Source organism: Lissotriton vulgaris, chromosome 3_1, assembly GCF_964263255.1.
Source record: "Lissotriton vulgaris chromosome 3_1, aLisVul1.2, whole genome shotgun sequence".
NCBI lineage: Eukaryota > Metazoa > Chordata > Amphibia > Caudata > Salamandridae > Lissotriton > Lissotriton vulgaris.
In genome coordinates this window covers 1,154,023,427-1,154,047,764 of record NC_141689.1, presented here as the reverse complement: position 1 = coordinate 1,154,047,764, position 24,338 = coordinate 1,154,023,427, and the positions used below count along the sequence as shown (strand labels likewise).

At 46.7% G+C, this 24,338-nt stretch overlaps 1 protein-coding gene across 1 annotated transcript in view; it reads left to right on the top strand.

Moving 5' to 3' along the window:
* Positions 1-24,338, top strand: part of LOC147727601 (protein NipSnap homolog 3B-like) — a 516,955-nt gene that overhangs the window by 491,794 nt on the left and 823 nt on the right. The window lies entirely within an intron of this gene.

The window sequence follows — 24,338 nt, the reverse complement described above, 5'->3', positions numbered from 1 at the left end:
TCACCATCCAGTTGGACGGCACCCAGGTGGTGTCCAGTAAGTTGTCGCACTGGTCTGGCTATCCTACAATGCTGCGCCGAAAAACGGCGTGGGGCGCCCCGGGAGGGGGAGGCGGAACGAACGGGCCATCCCCCGCCTCCCCAGCTGGAGGCTCCTCTGCTGCAGTGGGGCGCCCCTTGGCGTTTCACTCGCCATCCAGTTGTTTAGCGCCCGCTTTTGCGGCACTGTGCCTCATCCGCCATTCAGCTGAGTTGCGTCCACTTTTGCGGTGCAGCGATAGGCGGCTGCAACAGGACTCTCAAAATGGCGGCCTGTTCTTCGGATTTGGGCCTGGTCCACTAAAATGGCTCTGGGACACATTTGAACTCAGACATTTATCTGCTACGGCTTGGGCCCCATTCTCGAAAGCGTCCCCTCAGCCTTGAAGATTCTACAAAAGTCATCGGGGCCCCCGACTCCCGCAGGCTTCCGGTGGGGAGCGGCTGCCATGATTGCTTGCGGAATGGCCACGACGGAGCCACGAGATGGTGGTGCTCTCATGCTGACGCCAGCTTCAGTCTGAAACATCCAGAAACACTGTAGACTACCAATTCGATGACTTCCTGTGGAGCCCCAACGTGACCCGGTAGGGAAGAACTTGCCCTCCCCTCTTTTGACTGATGGTTCTTGTTGCCTGTCCCCTCTGTTGTTATCTAACGGAACATTTTTGGATTGCCGAGTGAGAAAAAAAAAGGTGGGGCTTTCATCATTTGGGAAAAAAAAATGTTTCAATCCAATGAAAAGTGTTATTTTTAGGTCATATGATCAAGCCTTACATCATTAGGAAACCAAGAGTAAAATGAACCAATGAAAAGTTTTATAAACAAGTCACATGACCTGTTATGCGGCTTTGGGCTATAAAAAGCGTACAAAATCCGTTTGCCCGTGAGGCGGCGTCAGTAGCGGACCGATGTGCGAATAGGCCGAAGGCAGCACAACGCGCCGAGATCCGGATGGCACCGAGGTGGTGTCCAGCAAGTTGCACCGGTGTGGCCATCCTACAATGCTGCGCCGAAAGACGGCGTGGGGTGCCCGGGGGGAGGCGGCGCGAACGGCCCTCTTTCGCCTCCCCAGATGGAGGCACCTCATCTGCATTGCGGCGCCCCTTACAGTTTCACTCGCCGTCCAGCTGAGTTTCGCCCACTCTTGCGGCTACAGTAGGCCGGAGGCAGCGAAGGCAGCACAACGCGCCGAGATCCGGATGGCACCGAGGTGGTGTCCAGCAAGTTGTTGTTCTGGTGTGGCCATCCTACAATGCTGCGCCGAAAGTCGGCGTGGGGTGCCCGGGGGCGGGGGGGCTTAGGCAGAGCAAACGGGCCTCTCCCACCTCCCCAGGTGGAGGCACCTCATCCGCAGTGGGGCGCCTCTTAGCGTTTCACTCGCCGACCAGCTGAGTTTCGCACGCTCTTGCGGTTACAGTAGGCCGAAGGCAGCACAACGCGCCGAGATCCGGATGGCATCGAGGTGGTGTCCAGCAAGTTGTTGTACTGGTGTGGCCATCCTACAATGCTGCGCTGAAAGTTGGCGTGGGGTGCCCGAAGGGGGGGGGAGGGAGGCGGCGCAAACGAACATCTCCCGCCTCCCCAGGTGGAGGCACCTCATCTGCAGTGGGGCGCCTCTTAGCGTTTCACTCGCCGTCCAGCTGAGTTTCGCCCGCTCTTGCAGCTACAGCGAAAAGCGGCTGCAACAGGACTCTCAAAATGGCGGCCTGTTCTTTGGATTTGGGCCTGGTCCACTAAAATGGCCCTGGAACACCTTGGAACTCGGACGCTTGCCTGCTAGGGCATGGGCCCCATTCCCGAAAGCGTCCCCTCTTTTGACTGATTGTTCTTGTTGCCTATCTCTTCTGTTGTCATTTAACAGAACCTTTTTGGACTGCCGAAAGGGGTTCTGGTTTGACCGCTGGTTGGTGGAGACATTTTGATTATATCCTGGACCTGCCGGGCCTCGCCCAAAATGACGCCGGTATAAATGGGACTCGTAACTCCTTGTTGTGTACTCGTTGCCCAACCTTGATATCACGAGATACGTATGCAGTTTTGAAGCACGTATGCAGTTTTGAAGCACATGGCGGGCGGGGACGAGTACTGATTGAACATTTGGACATCCCTATTGATATTAAGTTCTGATGTGTTATTGATTACTGTACTATTGAAAGTTCGAATTAACGTCACCCATGGTACGTGCCCGCAAATGTATATCTAGATAATTTTATTGTAACTGGCCCTGTCGTACTTTAATTATAAAATGTACGTCCACCGATTCCGCAACTGTTAGACACCTTAGTTCTTGCAACCTAATGGCCCGCCCGTTACGTTCTTCTACAGTGTGAATGTCCCCTTATCATATACGATTCCAGTTTGCTCCGTGGCCGGCCCACGTGGTTATAGGCCCGCATTTGTATACTGACATTTTCACAATAAAGGTTTTTAAAACAAAACATGGTAGTAGTACCTTTTTTGGTAAAGTTTTGAATAATAGCCACTGTTTTCGAATCAGTAAAAGGCAAGTGAAATAAAGCAGCCCGATTACATGACGGTTAAAAGGTATAATACGCAGGAACGCAGTAAAGATAAATGGTCAAGGGCTGTTGTGTTTTCCACTCCTGCAACATAAAGTGATCGATAAGAATCCGATATTCATACCTATCAGCGACTAAGACAGCAGGCAGAGCCTCTTTTGCTCAACGGCTCCCTCATGGGACGAAGAAACGCCCTTTTTCTCGAAATAGGAATATTTTACTTGCAGGACAGTTGTAAATTTCCCGGGAAAATACATTAGCCTGGAACATTGTTAGTGATAAACTGTATATGCATCTGGGTCCTTTGCTTTACAAGTCAGAGTGAGAAAAAAAAAGGTGGGGCTTTCATCATTTGGGAAAAAAAAATGTTCGAAAGCAATGAAAAGTGTTATTTTTAGGTCATATGACCAAGCCTTTCATCATTAGAATAACAAAAGTAAAATGAACCAATGAAAAGTTTTATTAACAAGTAACATGACCTGTTATGCTTACGTTACGCGCTGCGCGCCGCGCTCTGGATCGTTTCCGGGAAGCTGCGCCTCGCGCACCGGAGCACTTCCGGGTGCGCTAACACGGCGCGTCATATGACGCATTACGCGACAACGCAGGTCCAGAATATAGTCAAAATGTCTCCACCAACCAGCGGTCGGAACACAACCCCTTTCAGCAGTCCAAAAAGTTTTGTTAAATGACAAGAGAAGGGACAGGCAACAAGAACTATCAATCAAAGAGGGGAGGGCAAGTTCTTCTCTACCGGGTCACGTTGGGGCTCCACCGGAACTGATCGAATTGGTAGTCTACAGTGTTTCTGGATGTTTCAGACTGAAGCTGGCGTTAGCATGAGAGCACCACCATCTCGTGGCTACGTTGTGGCCATTCCGCGAGCAATCATGGCAGTCGCTCCCCATCGGTAGTCTACGGGAGTCGGGGGTCCCTGTGACTGTTGTAGAATCTTTAAGGCTGAGGGGACTCTTTTGGGAATGGGGCCCATGCCCTAGCAGTCAAGCGTCCGAGTTCCACGGTTGCCCAGAGCCATCTTTGCAGGCCAGGCCCAAGTCTGTGGAGCCGACTGCCATTTCGTGAGCTCCGTAGCAGCCGCCTGTCGCTGTACCGCAAGATTGGGTGCAATTCCGTTGGATGGCGGGTGAGACGTTGTAATAGCAAGAGCAGGCGCAATTCAGCAGGCCGAGCGAGGCACTGTGTCGCAAGAGCGGGCGCAAGTCAGCTGGTCGAGTGAAGCGCTGGGGTGTAGCTGTGAAACCTCCACCTGGGGAGGTGGGGAAGGCTCGTTCGCGCCGCCTCTCCCTTCTACTGCACCCCACGCCGTTTCCTGGCGCAGGTATATGTGATGGTAGGACCAGGGCACCGCAGGACGTGTCTTCAGGTCAAACGGATTGTGGGACAAGGTGTGGAGCAGGCGCAATTATCTCGGGGGCCTCCGTCAAGTGGTTCAGAGAGGCATCGCATCACATTGTTTTCCAATGCAGTCAGGTCCACAAACAGCCCCCACTTACTTTGAGAATAGTGAAGCTGCAGCAGGTGCAAATAAGCTTCAGACAGTGTTACAAGCGCTGCTCGGAACCCTCAACTATGGCACCCAACATCCAGGGCTTATGCCATTTGTGCAAGGCAGTGACATCGAAGCATCTCAGGGACCAAGCAACATACCATATCCAGAGTCCTTACCACAACCTCTGCCTTCCTTCTTACCTAGTTATGGTTCTTTCACTCCCACTCCAGGCTTTTAGTCTGTGGATGGAAAACCATGAACCTACACTCACGTATGAAAATCTTACTATTGATGCTTGACTGAGGCCAAGGAGATCAGAGTGCATGAGTCTCATGCTCGATCGATTGAGCTAGCCGGATCAGGCAACAAGAAGGTGGTGGTGGGGGTGGCGGCATCAGCAAGGCATCCCCCCACACAACTTGTCGGACATCACCTCTTGATGTACTGGGGACGAGCCTTGGCGCATGGTGTCATCCCCGGGCAATTTGCACAACGGTCCTCCACCCCTAGGCCGCCAGCTATGCTACCTAGACAGGAACAGTGATGGATGTTGCAGCAGGCTGCCATGTAAATAGTTATTTAATAAAACGTTTTACCCTGTTACTTTGCTGGTGTGTTGTATATATTTATAATATTTGCATAGGGTTTGTCGTTATTTTGGGCGGGGTGGGCGGCGGAGCCGAGCTGTCTTGCAGCCATCATGGCGTCGAGCTCAGTTCCTCTCACTAGTTTCGTATTTCTCATGAGGGGTTGTTCCTAATGTTTCTATTTTAGCGAGGTCAAAAAGAGATCCCATTAGTGGCCTACTGATTTTGCTTGATTCCTTTTGTTTTTTTAACAATTTTTCACTATCTGCAAAGACTAAATAGAGTATTGCGACTCTGTGCTTGTTTGTAAATAGAGAATGAACCAAAGAGAACCAATTCCTAAACAATAAATGCTAGGATAACAATCAATCAAATGGAGAGGGAAGCAGGCACAACGGATTACAACGGGGGCAAAGGCCTGTGTTACCTACCCTTCACTATCTGCAAAGAGAGAATATTCCTAAAAGAAAAGAGGGGGGGGCAGCGTTCAAAGCACATCAGCGTGCATAAATACGAAAATGTTTTTACCTACCACGTACTTGACATTTTACAGCTTTTGATATTTGCTATTAAAAAACCATTGAAATTCACTGAAAAAACCATAGGTTATAGACCATATATAGTTAGGAATTAGCATTTACAAAACCTTGAAAATTCACTGAAAAAACTATAGGTTATAGACCATATATAGTTAGGGATTAGCATTTACAAAACCTTAATTTACTTGCACAAAACCATTGAAATACGCATATATAGTTAGTTGCACTAACTATATATCACGCACCCGCAATCCACTGCTGATGATGTCACATATTACATCATTCATGACATGGTCAGTGACATCACTGATGACATCACTGATGACAACACCCAGTGACTGTATGTTTCTGTAAAGTTAAAATATGTCTTACATATTGAAGAATGAGTGGATGTATAAGTGTCTGGATGAAGGATTTAGTAGGTGCATGACTGACTGTATGAGTGAGTGATTTAATGTGTCTCACTGAGTGCATGGGTTAGTGACTAAACTGTCTTAATTTGTGCATCATTATGTCTGTTGTTCTGTAAACTGCTGCATGTGTTGATCAGTAGCTATATGAGTAACTATATGGGTTTTTGATTGGTTGCCCAAGTATTTGTAAGGGAGACTGAGTGTGTGTGTGGGTGTCTGGGAGGTGTGTGACTCAGTGCATAGATGTGTGAGTAGTTGATTCACGATATGTATGGGTTCAAAAGTGCATGTGGAAACAGCTGTATGGGTGGTTGACTGTCTGCATGAGTGTATTGGTGAGTGAATGGATTTGTAAAACACAGTACATGTGAGAGTTGACATATATAAATAACTGTGCATAAGAGCCAGTAAATCTGTGAGTGGCTGTAAGGATCATTGTGAACATGTATCAGGGTTTGTATAAGAGAGTAAATATGTGTTAGTATATGTTTGAATAAGTAAGGTGTGTATAACTGTATAGTTGAGAAAATGGAGGTGTGATTGATTCTTTGCATGACTGACTAGGTGTGTGAGTAACTCCATGGATAAGTGACAGTCTGTGAGTGTCTGTTTATACTGAATGTATCTAAAGTTATATTAGAGTCTGAAGATGTTCATTGTATTATCACATAAATGATATCATCAGTGATGTGATCAGTAATGTCAAATGAGATGTCATCAGTGATGTCATCAGTGATATCATTTGAGATGTCATCAGTGATGTCATCAGTGATGTCACTGACCATGTCATGAATGATGTAATATGTGACATCATCAGCAGTGGATTGCGGGTGTGCGATATATAGTTAGTGCAACTAACTATATATGCGAATTTCAATGGTTTTGTGCGAGTACATTAAGGTTTTGTACATGCTAATCCCTAACTATATATGGTCTATAACCTATGGTTTTTTCAGTGAATTTTCAAGGTTTTGTAAATGATAATTCCTAACTATATATGGTCTATAACCTATGGTTTTTTCAGTGAATATATAAATATATATATATATATATATATTAGTTGCACTAACTATATATCGCGCACCCGCAATCCACTGCTGATGATGTCACATATTACATCATTCATGACATGGTCAGTGACATCACTGATGACATCACTGATGACATCTCAAATTACATCACTGATGACATCTCAAATGACATCACTGATGACATCACTGATGACATCATCCAGTGACTGTCTGTTTCTGTAAAGTTTAAATATGTTTTACATATTGAAGAATGAGTGGATGTATAAGTGTCTGGATGAAGGATTTAGTAGGTGCATGACTGACTGTATGAGTGATTAAATGTGTCTCACTGAGTGCATGGGTTAGTGATTAAACTGTCTTAATTTGTGCATCATTATGTCTGTTGTTCTGTAAACTGCTGCATGTGTTGATCAGTAGCTATATGAGTAACTATATGGGTTATTGATTGATTGTCCAAGTATTTGTATGGGAGACTGAGTGTGTGCGTGGCTGGCTGGGAGATGTGTGACTCTGTGCAGATCAATGTGTTCTTGTATCAATGATTGTATAAGAGAGTAACTATGTGTTAGTATATGTTTGAAAATGTAAGGTACTCTATGTTTAACTGTATTGATTAGAAAATGGAAGTGTGATTGATTCTTTACAGGACTGACTAGGTGTGTGAGTAACTCCATGGATGAGTGGCAGAGTGTGAGTGTCTGTATAGGTGTATGAGTGCATATGATAGTGTTGTAAAGATGAGTGATTGTATGTATGAATGATTGTATGGGTGAATGAGTGAATGTGTGTGTAGACATAGAAATCAGTGAGTGTGTATGTAGTAACTAGTATTGGTGTGTCAATGGTTTAAAAAATTATATTCTGTATTTTACACTGGATGTAACAGAGGTTATATTAAAGTGCGAGGAGATGCATTGTATTGTCACATGAATGATATCATCAGTGATGTGACCATTGATATCAAATGAGATGTCATCAGTGATGTCATTTGTGATGTCATCAGTGATGTCATCAGTGATGTCATTTGAGATGTTATCAGTAATGTCATTTGAGATGTCATCAGTGATGTCATTTGAGATGTCATCAGTGATGTCATCAGTGATGTCATTTGAGATGTCATCAGTGATATCATCAGTGATGTCACTGACCATGTCATGAATGATGTAATATGTGACATCATCAGCAGTGGATTGCGGGTGTGCGATATATAGTTAGTCAATGGTTTTGTGTGAGTAAAATAAGGTTTTGTAAATGCTAATTCCTAACTATATATGGTCTATAACCTATGGTTTTTTCAGTGAATTTCAATGTTTTTTTAATAGCAAATATCAAAAGCTTTAAAATGTCAAGTATGTGGTAGGTAAAAACATTTTCGTGTTTATGCACGCTGATGTGGTTTGAACGCTGCCCCCCCCTCTTTTCTTTTAGGAGTATTCTCACTTTGCAGATAGTGAAGGGTAGGTAACGCAGGCCTTTGCCCCCGTTGTAATCCGTCGTGCCTGCTTCCCTCTCCATTTGATTGATTGTTATCCAAGCATTTACTGTTTTGGAATTGGTTCTCTTTGGTTCATTCTCTATTTACAAACAAGCACAGAGTCGCAATACTCTGTTTAGTCTTTGCAGATAGTGAAAAATCGTTAGAAAAAACAAAAGGAATCAAGCAAAATCAGTAGGCCACTAATGGGATCTCTTTTTGACCTCGTTAAAATAGTAACATTAGGAACAACCCCTCATGAGAAATACGAAACTAGTGAGAGGAACTGAGCTCGACGCCATGATGGCTGCAAGACAGCTCGGCTCCGCCGCCCACCCCGCCCACAATAACGACAAACCCTATGCAAATATTATAAATATATACAACACACCAGCAAAGTAACAGGGTAAAAGGTTTTATTAAATAACTATTTACATGGCAGCCTGCTGCAACATCGATCCAAATGCATGCCGCCATTCCCGGGATTTCTCCCCGACTACTCTGCGGCCTACGAGATGGAGAGGCCGGGGCGTTGACTAGGCGGGGCCTCCTGTCGCAACCATAGCGCCAGTGATCGCTGCTGACGGAGGGGAACCTTGCCCTGATCTGAAGAACCGCTGCCTGCGGTGCATCCCTGAGCCGCTTGACGGAGGCCCCCGAGGGGCGGTGTGGTGGCGCGGACTCGGAGGGGGCGCTTGGCTCCTGCCCCCTCCCCAAGTCTTGTTGCCCTGGTGTGGCCTGAGATTGCCCCCGACATAGGCGTCCGGCTCCTGGGGTCAGGCGGAACTTTTTGCCTTTTGGTGACTCTTCCATTCTGGACCTTGTCCCACAATCCGTTTGACCTGAAGACACGTCCTGCGGTGCCCTGGTCCGACCATCACATATACCTGCGCCAGGAGACGGCGTGGGGTGCACTGGAAGGGAGAGGCGGCACGAACAAGCCTCCCCCACCTCCCCAGGTGGAGGTTTCTCAGCTACACCCCAGCGCTTCACTCGACCAGCTGACTTGCGCCCGCTCTTGCGGAACAGTGCCTCCCTCGGCCAGCTGAATTGCGCCTGCTCTTGCTATTACAGCGTCTCACCCGCCATCCGGCTGAATTGCACCCTCTCTTGCGGTACAGCGACAGGCGGCTGCCACGGAGCTTACGAAATGGTGGTCGGCTCCACAGACTTGGGCCTGGCCTGCAAGGATGGCTCTGGGCAACCCTGGAACTCGAACGCTTGACTGCTAGGGCATGGGCCCCATTCCCAAAAGCGTCCCTTCAGCCTTGAAGATTCTACAAGAGTCACCGGGGCCCCTGACTCCCGCAGACTTCCAGTGGGCAGCGACTGCCATGATTGCTCGCGGAATGGCCATGACGTAGCCACGGGGTGCGTCCGGCCGATAAACGTTCTGTTGGCGCAACTGCCGCGTTAGAAAACAACATCGTGACGCGTCGCGTAACCGCGACGTATCGCGTTGTCGCGTAATGCGTCATATGACGCGCCGCGTTAGCGCACCCGGAAGTGCTCCGGTGCGCGAGGCGCGAAGCGCAGCTTCCCGGAAGTGATCCGGGGCGCGGAGCGCGTAACGTAAGCATAACAGGTCATGTGACTTGTTAATAAAACTTTTCATTGGTTCATTTCACTTTTTGGTTCCTAATGATGTAAGGCTAGGTCATGTGACCTAAAAATAACACTTTTCATTGCTTTAGAACTATTTTTTGTCCCAAATGATGAAAACCCCTCCTTGTTTCCTCACTCTGACTTTCATCAGGCAGGGGGACGGTATTCCTCGCTCGGCCAGCAGAGTTGCGCCCACTCTTGCGGCCTACGACATGGAGAGGCCGGGGCGTTGACTAGGCGGGGCCTCCGGCCGCAACCACAGCGCCAACGATCGCTGCTAACGGAGGGGAGCCTTGCCAGTGAGAGCCACTGATCTGAAGAACCGCTGCCTGCGGTGCCTCCCTGAGCCGCTTGACGGAGGCCCCTGAGTGGCGGTGTGGTGGCGCGGACTGGGAGGGGGCGCTTAGCTCCTGCCCCCTCCCCAAGTCTCGCTCGGCCAGCTGAGTTGCGCCCACTCTTGCGGCCTACGACATGGAGAGGCCGGGGCGTTGACTAGGCGGGGCCTCCGGGCGCAACCACAGCGCCAACGATTGCTGCTGACGGAGGGGAGCCTTGCTGGTGAGAGCCACTGATCTGAAGAACCGCTGCCTGCGGTGCCTCCCTGAGCCGCTTGACGGAGGCCCCCGAGGGGCGGTGTGGTGGCGCGTACTGGGAGGGGGCGCTTGGCTCCTGCCCCCTCCCCAAGTCTTGTTGCCCTGGTGTGGCCTAAGATCGCCCCCGACATAGGCGGCCGGGTCCGGCTGAACTTTTTTCCTTTTGGTGGCTCTTCCTTTCTGCACCTTGTCCCACAATCTGTTTGACCTGAAGACACGTCCTGCGGTGCCCTCGCAATGCGGCCTGGTCCCTGAATGTATGCAGGGGGACGGTATTCCTCGCTCGGCCAGCAGCGTTGCGCCCACTCTTGCGGCCTACGACATGGAGAGGCCGGGGCGTTGACTAGGCGGGGCCTCCGGCCGCAACCACAGCGCCAACGTTCGCTGCTAACGGAGGGGAGCCTTGCCGGTGAGAGCCACTGATCTGAAGAACCGCTGCCTGCGGTGCCTCTCTGAACCGCATGACGGAGGCCCCCGAGGGGCGGTGTGGTGGCGCAGACTGGGTGGGGGCGCTTGGCTCATCCCCCCTCCCCAAGTCTTGTTGCCCTGGTGTGGCCTGAGATCACCCCCGACATAGGCGGCCGGCTCCCGGGGTCCGGCGGAACTTTTTTCCTTTTGGTGGCTCTTTCTGCACCTTGTCCCACAATCCGTTTGACCTGAAGACACGTCCTGGTCCCTGAATGTGAGCAGGGGGACGGTATTGATTGGATCAAGATGGCGGCTTCACACAAAGCTGACTCAAGTGTTGCTGCTGATGCTATGCAGACAAAAACTGGTTTTCAGTTTGTACATTCCTCAGGATTTTTCCATCCAAGGCTGGTTGAGAGTTTGTAGAACGATGGCTTCAGATTTTCAACATACTACTCTTCAACATTCTTCATAAATGTAACAATGTGAGACTCACTAGGAGAACGGCCGTTTATCTTTCCTTTCAAAATGCTGCCAACAATATTTTCTGAATGGAAGACACCATCTTGTAGCATAAAGGGCTGCGTCAAGGGTGGTATTGCCCAAAATGTCTTGTTTTCTAGTGCTCGTAATGACGAAGCCAGAACTGCCGAAAGGGATTCTGGTCCTGCCGCTACTTATTGGAGACAATGAACTATACTCTGCACCTGCCTGGCCTCGACCAAAATAGCGCCAATATGGGAGCGACTTGCAACTCCTTATGACGTTCTAGTTACTTAGCCTTGACGCTATGGGGGATGTATGCGGTCTTTGTGCACATGGCGGGCGGGGAAGGGTACTGACTGGGAATACGGACAAACCTATTGATGTCGATTTTTCATTATTGATTATTGTATTAATAAAGCTTCGAAGTAATGTTACCCATGATACTCGCCCATGGTGTGCGTATGGACGATTTTATTGTAACTGATCCTGTTATACTTTCAATTAAAAAATCAACCTTCACTGATCCTGCAACAGTTTGTCACGTTTAGTTTTTTCAATTAAATGGCTCGCTTGTTATATACTCCTATACCCCTGGCTTTTGAAAGACACCATCTTGTAGAATAAAGGGCTGCGTCACGGGTGGTATTGCCCAGAATGTCTTGTTTATAGTGCTCGTAATGACGAAGCCAGAACTGCCGAAAGGGATTCTGGTCCTGCCGCTACTTATTGGAGACAATGAACTATACTCTGGACCTGCCTGGCCTCGACCAAAATGGCGCCAGTATGGGAGCGACTTGCAACTCCTTATGATGTTCTAGTTACTTAGCCTTGATGTTATGGGGGATGTATGCGGTCTTTGTGCACATGGCGGGCGGGGAAGGGTACTGACTGGGAATACGGACACCCCTATTGATGTCGATTTTTCATTATTGATTATTGTATTAATAAAGCTTCGAAGTAATGTTACCCATGATACTCGCCCATGGTGTGCGTATGGACGATTTTATTGTAACTGATCCTGTTATACTTTCAATTAAAAAATCAACCTTCACTGATCCTGCAACCTTTTGTCACGTTTAGTTTTTTCAATTAAATGGCTCGCTTGTTATATACTCCTATACCCCTGGCTTTTGAAAGACACCATCTTGTAGAATAAAGGGTTGCGTCAAGGGTGGTATTGCCCAGAATATCTTGTGTTCTAGTGCTCATAATGACGAAGCCAGAACTGCCGAAAGGGATTCTGGCCCTGCCGCTACTTATTGGAGACAATGAACTATACTCTGGACCTGCCTGGCCTCGACCAAAATAGCGCCAGTATGGGAGCGACTTGCAACTCCTTATGACATTCTAGTTACTTAGCCTTGACGTTATGGGGGATGTATGCGGTCTTTGTGCACATGGTGGGCGGAGAAGGGTACTGACTGGGAATACGGACAACCCTATTGATGTCGATTTTTCATTATTGATTATTGTATTAATAAAGCTTCGAAGTAATGTTACCCATGATACTCGCCCATGGTGTGCGTATGGACGATTTTATTGTAACTGATCCTGTTATACTTTCAATTAAAAAATCAACCTTCACTGATCCTGCAACCGTTTGTCACGTTTAGTTTTTTCAATTAAATGGTTCGCTTGTTATATACTCCTATACCCCTGGCTTTTGAAAGACACCATCTTGTAGAATAAAGGGCTGCGTCAAGGGTAGTATTGCCCAGAATGTCTTGTTTTCTAGTGCTCATAATGACGAAGCAAGAACTGCCGAAAGGGATTCTGGTCCTGCCGCTACTTATTGGAGACATTGAACTATACTCTGGACCTGCCTGGCCTCGACCAAAATGGTGCCAGTATGGGAGCGACTTGCAACTCCTTATGACGTTCTAGTTACTTAGCCTTGACGTTATGGGGGATGTATGCGGTCTTTGTGCACATGGTGGGCGGAGAAGGGTACTGACTGGGAATACGGACAACCCTATTGATGTCGATTTTTCATTATTGATTATTGTATTAATAAAGCTTCGAAGTAATGTTACCCATGATACTCGCCCATGGTGTGCGTATGGACGATTTTATTGTAACTGATCCTGTTATACTTTCAATTAAAAAATCAACCTTCACTGATCCTGCAACCGTTTGTCACGTTTGGTTTTTTCAATTAAATGGCTCGCTTGTTATATACTCCTATACCCCTGGCTTTTGAAAGACACCATCTTGTAGAATAAAGGGCTGCGTCAAGGGTAGTATTGCCCAGAATGTCTTGTTTTCTAGTGCTCATAATGACGAAGCAAGAACTGCCGAAAGGGATTCTGGTCCTGCCGCTACTTATTGGAGACATTGAACTATACTCTGGACCTGCCTGGCCTCGACCAAAATAGCGCCAGTATGGGAGCGACTTGCAACTCCTTATGACATTCTAGTTACTTAGCCTTGACGTTATGGGGGATGTATGCGGTCTTTGTGCACATGGTGGGCGGAGAAGGGTACTGACTGGGAATACGGACAACCCTATTGATGTCGATTTTTCATTATTGATTATTGTATTAATAAAGCTTCGAAGTAATGTTACCCATGATACTCGCCCATGGTGTGCGTATGGACGATTTTATTGTAACTGATCCTGTTATACTTTCAATTAAAAAATCAACCTTCACTGATCCTGCAACCGTTTGTCACGTTTAGTTTTTTCAATTAAATGGCTCGCTTGTTATATACTCCTATACCCCTGGCTTTTGAAAGACACCATCTTGTAGAATAAAGGGCTGCGTCAAGGGTAGTATTGCCCAGAATGTCTTGTTTTCTAGTGCTCATAATGACGAAGCAAGAACTGCCGAAAGGGATTCTGGTCCTGCCGCTACTTATTGGAGACATTGAACTATACTCTGGACCTGCCTGGCCTCGACCAAAATGGTGCCAGTATGGGAGCGACTTGCAACTCCTTATGACGTTCTAGTTACTTAGCCTTGACGTTATGGGGGATGTATGCGGTCTTTGTGCACATGGCGGGCGGGGAAGGGTACTGACTGGGAATACGGACAACCCTATTGATGTCGATTTTTCATTATTGATTATTGTATTAATAATGCTTCGAAATAATGTTACCCTTGATACTCGCCCATGGTGTGCGTATGGACGATTTTATTGTAACTGATCCTATTATACTTTCAATTATAAAATCAACCTTCACTGATCCTGCAACAGTTTGTCACGTTTAGTTTTTTCAATTAAATGGCTCGCTTGTTACATACTCCTATACCGCTGGCTTTTGACACTTTCCTACGCACGGTCTGTACTACCGCCCTCGGGCGATCTATGTAATGAACAGACTACCATTGCCGAAACACAAGGGAATGCATCTCAGAGAGATAAGTCAAGTTTGTGGTAGATAAAATTTTTTCGTGTTTATGCACGCTGATGTGCTTTGAACGCTGCCCCCCCCTCTCCTTATCATTTAGATTACCACCGCCCATTGCACAAAAGCGTACCGGGCGCTCCCCACGCAAAAAAAAACGATTTTTTTTTAAAAAAATGTTTTGCCCCGCGGGGCCCTTTTAAAGCATCCACATCAAACCTAGGGGGTCAGGGAGGATCTACTATGCCCCCTTATGGTAATTTCCCCCTTCGTTTTGGCCTCCTCTTGTCTCTCGATCCTACCGAGAGACAAGATGGAGGCCGCTCCGGACTGTTTAGAATGTTGACAGACACCGGAGAGCCAATCAGCTTCGCTTCGCGAAGTTCCGTTACGCGTCAAGTACGCGAACCGGAGCGCTACCCGGAGCGCTGTCACAGATATATCTGTTTTTTAAAACGTTAATTTATCAAAATCCACTGGAGCACATATATTTAGACCTAGCAAAGGCACATCGGGCTAACAGTCCCTACAATTTTGCCAAGTTTCGTGCAAATCCATTCAGCCGTTCGAGCTAAAAGTGAGGCCAACCGCCCTATGGAAATTAACATGGGAAAAACGCGTTTTGGGACCCCCCCTTTTTTCTCGGCCCCCCCTTGACGAAACCCCCCAAATTTTCAGGGGCTGCTCAGAAACAAAATGTTCCATTTTCCTGAAAATTTCAGCCAATTTCGTCCACAAATGCCAAAGTTATTAGACATAGAATTTTCAAAAATCCCATAGAGAAAAAATCCTAACTATATATACCTACTGGCGACCGCCAGTAGGTAATATATATATATATAATTGGACCCGGTCAGAGAAGGAGAAGTTCAGCAGGACAAGGCGGCAGGAAGTGTTCGAGGAGAGAGTGTTGGTCAGAGCCACGGTCAAGATTTCTACGTTTGGACTTAGTCCCCAAAATGAAAATCTAAAAAATCCAGTGGTATAAAGCAGAGGCTGTGTGTGAAGATAGTTCCATGAGGTCGGAGGACTGCTGGAATGGAGTTTGCTGCTGCGGAGAAGAACGTAGCGGTGGAAGCATATATAAAGATCAAAACGTGTGAGAAACTAGGAAAAATGATGATTCCAGTTTCTACTATGAATAACCAGTCTCTGGCACTATACCAATGTGAAATTAAATCTGTAAAGGTTTATGGTCGACATGTTTCATGCCTCTGCTGTCCCATAGGATAAAGTTGCATTTAATCAGGAACTATCAAAGAATACCTCATATTCGCGGTGTGTAGGGATCCTGATTGTGTGATAGAATGTGGTTGCCACCTCTGTGAAAAACACCAGAAACTTTGGTTACCTCACCAACATACAGTCCTATATGTAGGCTGGTATTTCCGTACTATTTCAGTACTAGTGACCTGCCTCCTAAGTAAAGGGATGGGCCCCTTGGAGTACATGATGAGCCAGACCTACCCTAGTCTGATATAGACTCTTTATCCACTCTTACACAGACTGCAAAGTGTCTATACTCAATCTTAACTTACATGACTCCAATCTTCCTGCACTGGGACTCACCTATATACCCAGTCCTCCATAGACAAATCAAAAGACCATGAGTGGCCCATTGGGCATTGCAGCACCAACCCAATGAGAAGCAGGCCTGATGATGAAGGATTCCACCTTCGGGTGGCTGAGGGATCTTGCTTCTATGAGCCAGTGCTTCTAGTGACATTTGGTGACCTGGGTTTTTAATATATTACTTTGAAGCCATCATCGAAACAGAATACCCTTTTGAATTTGTTCTATTATGTGGGAGAACATATACTGGACCATCAGAAATATTTGTGTCCTCCCCTTTTCGTGATAGCTCTGAACAGGAGGCCAGCAAACCAGTCCTTGTGGTCCATTCTGGCAATACTGGATGCAGGTGAAGATGCAAGGCTCAACAGCAGGGTTGGCCTCTGAGGGTTCAAGGCAGCAAAGCAGTCCTTCCATGTACAGCAGCAGCCTGCCAGAGTGCACAGCAGACGGCTGCTGTGCATAGAAGGACAGCAGTAGGCAGTCCTCTGAGAGGCCTTCCACAGGTCCTTTAGTGAACTGAAGAGTGGGTCTGAAGGTCCTTTTTTTATCCCCTGGTACCCTTTTTCTGGAAGGTGGGAGAAGCTCCTGGAAAGCTTCTTTGAAGTGCATGGAATTTACTGACTCCCCTGCCCTGGCTCCAAGCTGACTGCAGTGACAATACAGGATCGTTAGGCCCTTTGTGTTAAGGCAGAGCACAGGCTATGCTGTTTTAACTGGGTCTGTGCTCAGCTCTGCCTACCCCCATCCTGCCAGCAGATAGCAAATTGAGGCACACCTAATTCCTCTAATGTGTGACTGTCTGGGAGGAATTTTCAAAATCTAACTGTCAGCTACACCCAGTCATGTCACCGAAGACAGGCTGCAGGCACAAAGGGCAAAACTTTCTAAAAGTGGAATTTTTTTGTTATAAAGTAATGAAAAATCTGACTTCACTCTCAAAAAGAGTTTATCATTACAATGACATATCCACCTGCTCCCAATTAGGAACTACAACTTATTGAATGTAATAAGTAATTCTCACTGTTATCCTATGGGAGCGGTAGGTCTCACAGTAGTGAAAAAAAATATATGTGTTTTTCACTACCAGGACATGTAAAACTTTTAAAAGTACATGTCTAACCTTTTAATTACACAGCACCCTGCCCAGTAGGCTACCTAGGGTCTACCTTAGGGGTGACTTACATGGAAATGGGATTTTAAGGCTTGGCAAGGGGATTTAAATGCCAAGTCGACATGGCAGTGTTGCACTGCCTTCAGGGTTCAATGGCAGGCCTGGGACCATTTTAAGATGCTACTTAAATGGGTGGCACAATAGGAGCTGCAGGCCCATGGGTAGCATTTAATATGTATGCACTGGGTCTATGGTATTCCACTTTACAACTGACTTATAAGTAAATGAATAATGCTAAATAGGTATATGACAATCAAACTATGTTTAATTTGAATTTAAAAACATTTCTATAGCGCACTTTTACCATGCGGTTTCTTGGCGCTGTTAGATTGTAAGAAGCAGGCAGGAGCAGAGGGGGATTAAGCATTGTAGGCTCGGGAAAAAAGAAAAGTTTTAAGACCCTTCCGGAACTCAATATAGGAAGATGACATTCGGAGTTCCGGGGGGAGGGAGTTCCAAAACGCAGGAGCAAGCACTGCGAATTTCGTACCGCCATTTTTTTTCTTACTGAAACGGGGGATGGTTAACAAAGCCTGATGAGTGGACCTAAGCTCTCGTCCAGGTATGTAGGGGGTGATGGCAGAACAGATAAATTCCGGAGCAGTGCCAGTTTTAGCCTGGAAAGTTGTACAGCCAAGCTTGAACAGAGCACGCTCTTTCACCGGCAGCCAGTGCAAGGCCTGCAATAGAGGAGTAGCTCTATGATATTTAGGCAGGCCGTGAATCAGGCGAGCAGCCTGATTCTGCACTAGCTGCAAACGGCGAATGGCGTAAGCTGGAGCGCCATTATAAATGATGTTCCCATAATCGAGGCGCGAAAGCACCATGGCCATCACTATAATTTTTAGGGCGGATAAAGAAAAAAAACGAGAAATCTTCCTGATGATTCGAAGGGAAAAGAAACAGGAGGAGACAACTGAATTGACCTGAGAGTGAATGGAAAGTGAGGGATCCAGGAAGATACCAAGGGTCTTGACCTTAGGAACTGGGAGCGGGGGAACACCAAGGGAGGAGGGCCAGTGAGAAGGGGACCAGGGACTGCAACCACCTCTGGTCAAGACTAATTCCGTCTTGTCCGGGTTGAGTTTGAGGTGGTTGCAGTTCATCCAATCCTGGATGAACAGCATAACGGATTGGACATTTGAAGCAGAGGAGGGGGAGTGGGAAAGGTCGAAAATTAGCTGGAGGTCATCGGCGTAATTGAACACCGTGACCTCGAGCTGCTGTAACATAAAAATGAGGGGGTAAATGTATAAATTAAACAAGAGAGGGGAGAGGGAAGAGCCTTGGGGAACTCCACATGCGACCTTACGAGAGGCAGCGGTGAAACCAGCAAGATGGACTGCCTGAGCCCTGTCACTCAGGAAGGACTTAAGCCAAGCGAGGGCCAGGCCCTCTATGCCCGCCGCCTTGACACGGGTGAGGAGGATGGAGTGGTCCACCGTGTCAAATGCGGCGGATAGGTCTAAAAGAATGAGGGCCTGGGGGACGTTGGTATCAATGCCCTCGCGTAGGCTGTCCATCACTGAGATCACTACCTTCTCCGTCGAATGGAGGGGGCGAAAGCCCGCCTGCCGAGGGGAGAGGCAGTGGTTGGCTTCCACATAGGTGCTCAGGGTGCTGGTTACATGGGTCTCCAAAACCTTGGCCAGGTAGGGTAGAAGGGAGATGGGACGGTAATTGGAAGGGGATGAAGGGTCGGCACCGGGTTTTTTTAGAATAGGAATGACTGCCGCAAATTTGTGGGCAGTGGGGACCACTCCGGATTTGAGTGAGTCATTTAAAAGTGTAAGGGGGGGGGTGGGGCAGTGTAAGAAGACTTCTCGCAAGATACGAGCAGGGGCAAAGTCTAGGGGGGAACCTGACTTTACCTTTTGGAGCAGGGGAGAAAGGGTAGCTGTGGTCAGAGGGGGGAAGGAAGTGAGTTTGGAAGTGATGGCAGGGGGGGAGGGATTGGTGAAGGTGGGGGAAGGGCTAGTATCCTGTTTGAATAAAACAGGGTCTTGGCATCGAGTATGCTTTGTTTATATACTTTGAGCACGGAGAGGTAGATGGTTTTTTTGGCGGGACAGTATTCTCTTCTCCATGCGCGCTCTGCTCTGCGTGCGGCTAATTTCTTCTCCCTGAGATCGGAGGTAAACCAGCGATTAGCAGCATGGGCACGCTTTAGGGGATGTTTACCAATACCGCATTTGACTACTGTCATTGTTATGGATGACTGACAGTGAAACCCAAAGGCTGTCACATTTAATAACCAACACAGATACTATAAATTGGTTGATGATATGGAAATTCTTATTTTATTTGTACTTAGACCGTGTTAGAGGCTTACAATGTGTGTACTGTCATGGTTAATGTCTATCGTTTGCGCCATAAAATTATATGGAATAATAAATTACTATTTATGACATTCATTGAAGTTATGGGCTGTTTTGATATTTAACCTATTCATGTTTGAATCACATCCTGCCTGATCTGCTTGTATTATATCTCTTAACCACATGGTGTTTATTAAATTGGTAGGGTTATACCCACTGCAAGTTAATATCTTCATTTCCGTCAGAAAGCAATTAGTAGTTAGCATAGATGGACAGAGTGCTGAAACTTTGCAACCACTCACCCCCCCAGTCACAGATCTGGGTTTAATTGATTGTTCTTTTGCTCACTATACTATCCAGTTTGGACCCAGCCACATGTAAATCAATCTTGACCCTGCGCCTCATGGGAACAGTCCAGCCTGAACTGCCAGGCCAGGTCCTTCCTGGACCGGAAACAAGCATCCTGGGACCTGTTTATGTGTTTCACCTCTCACAACCAGGCTAGCTTGAATACAGTGGCATAGTGAGCAAGGGACCCACGTCTGGACGTACCCTTGGCCTCTTAGGGCAAACATAGCAAACTCAACAAGATGATCGACAGAGTGCTGAAACTTTTCAACCACTCACCCCCACAGTCACAGATCTGGGTTTAATCTATCGTTCTTTTTCTCACTATACTATCCCAATTTGGACCCAGCCATATGCAAATCTGTCTTTACCCTGCTTCTCATGGGAATAGTCCAGACTGAACTGCCAGGCCAGAACCTCCGTGGACCAGAGACAAGCATCCTGGGACCAGTTTCAGGGTTTCACTCCTCATAAGCCAGGCTAACTTGAATCCAGTGGCACTGCGAGCAAGGGACCAACGTCTGGGCATATGCTTGGCCATTTAGGGTGACTTTTTGCACAACCTATACCTTGGCGCACTTGCATTCATTATACGCAAAACATAATTCATCCAAGATGCTGCTGGCCTGCTGCATGGCGTCTTCTCCGCCTTCACCCAAGAGAATGCATGACCTCAGTCCTGCAATCACTCCACTGGCTCCCGATACCAAGAAGGGCAATGTTCAAGGCCCTCTGCATTGTCCACAGAGACTCCCAAGGAAAAGGACTGTTATACCTGCAAGTTAATTTCAAGTAATAAAAATCAAACAGAATACGGGGCCCCAGGCTTGCACCACTTATCATTGTATCGCCTTACTGTGAGAAATACGTCAGAGGCTTTCTCAGTACAAGCTGGCAAGCTCTGGAACTGACTACCAGCCAGCATTAGAAGCACCCTGGAGCATATAGTCTTCTGTGGAAAATGGAAAACTTGGCTGTTTCCTAGATTACTGTACCACCTGTTTCCAGGCAACAAAGCACAGAAAACAGTCACACCCTCAAGAGCAATCTTCAGTTTACAATTCACAAACTGCAAACAATTCAACCAGCAGACTTCATTCATTATGCATTTAAGCAGAAAGGGTGGACCTATGATTTGCGGTGGCATAATATATAGTTATGTTCTTCCACATATGCTGTTATTGTCCACAATAATACTAAAACAATAATACACTGCGGTCATCAATAAAAGTTAACTTATACCTATAAAATTCATATAGTACATATCTGCTACGAGGGTTGTCCATTACTATCACTGTACATCCAAACAAACCAAACACCACGAAATGAACAGGCATGGAATAACTGAAGAGATCTGCCACAGACTACTGGCTAATTTTGGAGGACTTTCATATAGTGTTCCAAATCTCTATACAATATAACCGCTTTTTTACACCACATAGAGAAACTCAGATTTGGGATGGTAATGAAAAGGCCCATTGCTAATTAATTAAATTAATTAATTATGGGTTTGTAATGTGCTAGAATCGACTCCCGAAGGAGTATCTCTGCGCAGTAGACCGCTGGGGAACCCGTCCTGGCTTTCCCTGTGAGATGGTCCCTACTGGGTATCTCCAAGGTGAAACCAGGCATCCCCGGCATATGTGGGGGGCCGTTGTGGAGATGAGGCAAGCTAATGCCCAGAGTTGCAGAGTGTGATCCCTAGTTAGAGTAGGCACCGAGGTGAGAATTATCGAGTCCGCTGACCCTGGTCCACGACCCTGCCGCGTCGGGAATTGAACCCTGGTCCCAGGCCGTCCTCTGCTCTCAGGTCTGCCGCCTCTAACCAGTGAGCCACACCACTCCACTAACAGATCTCTCCATTTCTCTCTCCCTCCAACCATGCCAGCTCAGGACCACAACTACACACAAAATCTCAGATTGGACAACCCAGTGCAGTAATCCGCTAAGCAGACCATATTACATAAAATACCAGAAAAGGGACCTGCAGAGTTATTCAAAGCTAACAACATACTGAAAACCACAAAACTGCGTGTTTGCCTCCTATGCTTTATCATCCAACACAATGCTGTGTGCTGTGTACCATAACACGAGAACCTTACCTTGATAGTCATCACACACAAGGAAACACTTCTCATATAGGATCAAAACAACACAACATCCTTCCAACCACCTATTCTATATGGAGTATCATGCTACTCGGGTATGCAAGCGCTTCAGTGCCTTCATAGGTGTAGTAAGCAAAATAGAAATGCTGCAATGCAATACAATACAATAAATGTCTATTTTTTATATTAGAAACCAATCACTCTACCTTTCCAAGGTATACATTTTTTTTTCTGGCTCTGTATCACAAACTTGTTTATAAAGCTGCTGTGAAACGCTTGTTTCAAGATTAAAAGCAGACGCTGCCATACCTACAATGTACTTGGCAGGTTTGTAGACCACAGAAATTGACTGCAATGGTGCATCCAGAATGGACTTCTTAACCATGTGGTTGGGTCAGCTTCTAGGAGGAGCTCTGGCAGACTATGTATTTCAGTAAACTTGGTGATAGCCCGTAAGTCCGGAGATCACCATCAGACAAATGTCTGTTTTAATTTACCTCAAGGCACAGGTGTGTCATTAGATGGACCTCTCTGATCTCTGCTCCTTGTGTGATGACTGGTGCATTGCCTCTAGGGAGGGACTCCTTCACTTTTTGGTGATCATGCTTTCCCAATGCAAACTCATACGTATAGAGACAAAATGCCATCACTCAACGTGAGTTATACTCCTATTTACAAACAGCAGTCATATGGCCTCGTTTAGAATGGGAATAACTCGTCTAAAAAGGCAATGGCTCAAGGTGGATGCTCATTGCCCCATTCTATGTATACCGACTTCACAGATGCCCTGGATTGAAACATTGCTCCAGAGCATTTATGCCTTGAAGGGTAATGCCCATGGTGTAACATTTCCTGCCCATCCAAATTTCCATATAGAAATTTCCTTTTCCCTGGACGATGTTACCGCAGCTATACAGCACAGCCAGGCAAAAAAAGCCCCTGAACCAGATGGTGTCCCAATGGACCAGTACAAGGCCAATACTAATTTCTGTGTCCACTGTTTACCAATCTTTTTAATGCTGCCTGTCAGGACAGGTTTTCTGAGTCCTGGGGAATTGCTGCTATAGTCCCAGTTTTTGAGAAAGGGAACAGACTTGACCCAGCTTGTTATCGGTCCTTTTCCATTTTAGACTTTTCTGTTAAAATCGTCTGCCGTTTTATACTCGAAAGGCTGGGACTTTGGATAAATGAGAACAATGTCCTGTCTGAGGTTCAATTTGGATTCTGCCCCGGCCTGGAGACCAATGATGGATAATGTGTTAACCTCCACCTCATAGATTGCAAATAATAATTGCTAAATCGTAGCGCTATCTATCTGTCTTGCACTTTTGATAGCGTTAACAGGTCCAAGCTGTGGGACCTCATGATCAAAGTGAGTGTGGATAAGGGACTAGAGCAATTCTGAGGGAGCTGCCTTTGAATCTTCAGGTCAGGGTGAGATATGGGAAAAACAGCGAATGCACTGAGCCTCTGAGCTTGCAGAGAGGAGTCCGGCAGGGGTGTGTGCTGGCACCAATCCTCTTTCTGTTGTACATCAACAAAACTAGGGACAGCTCTAGAAGGTTTAGGCACTGATGTCCATAAAATTAAGAGTAGGTTGGTGCTGACATTACTTTATGCTGAAGACTCAATCCTATCAGCCATAACTTCTAACGGGCTGAAGATCCTCATTGACAGTGTGAGCAACTAATTATCCCACATTTATCTGCCATTGTTTTTAACATTGACCAAGAATCTCACAAATAAAAATACAGACTTGTGAGAGGGAATCTCAAGCCAACTTTAAAATCATCACTTCACTCTGACAGACACACAGTCACCCCTCAAAAAAAGACAGCTCCGCTGTAATCAGGCCTCGCAGCACACCCTGGAGTCATTCGGCAATCAGGGTGGGAGCCCAGTGATGAAGCATGTCACCTACCAGGTAGGTGAATGAGGGTTCTTTTAAAATACACTTTGGGTTCCTAGTCACTGGCAGTTTCGACAACGTGAATTTTTTTTTTTAAGGAACATACGTAACATAAGTAGAAGACTCGTGTTTTTGTTAAATGAATTGAACGGTTGGGAAGGCGGACGGGTCTACGCTTATCCCTCTCCTTTGTTTCGCCTGAAAATGGTTGATCCCCATGTCCTTCTATGTATTATTATTTTTTGTTTATATTATAAAAGTTTTGCGATTTTTTAAAGCTGTTTCTAGCATGACTGAACTGGAAACCCAAAGCAGCCCTGGCAATTTTCTCAGCCCAGCCCCTGATGAAGCACT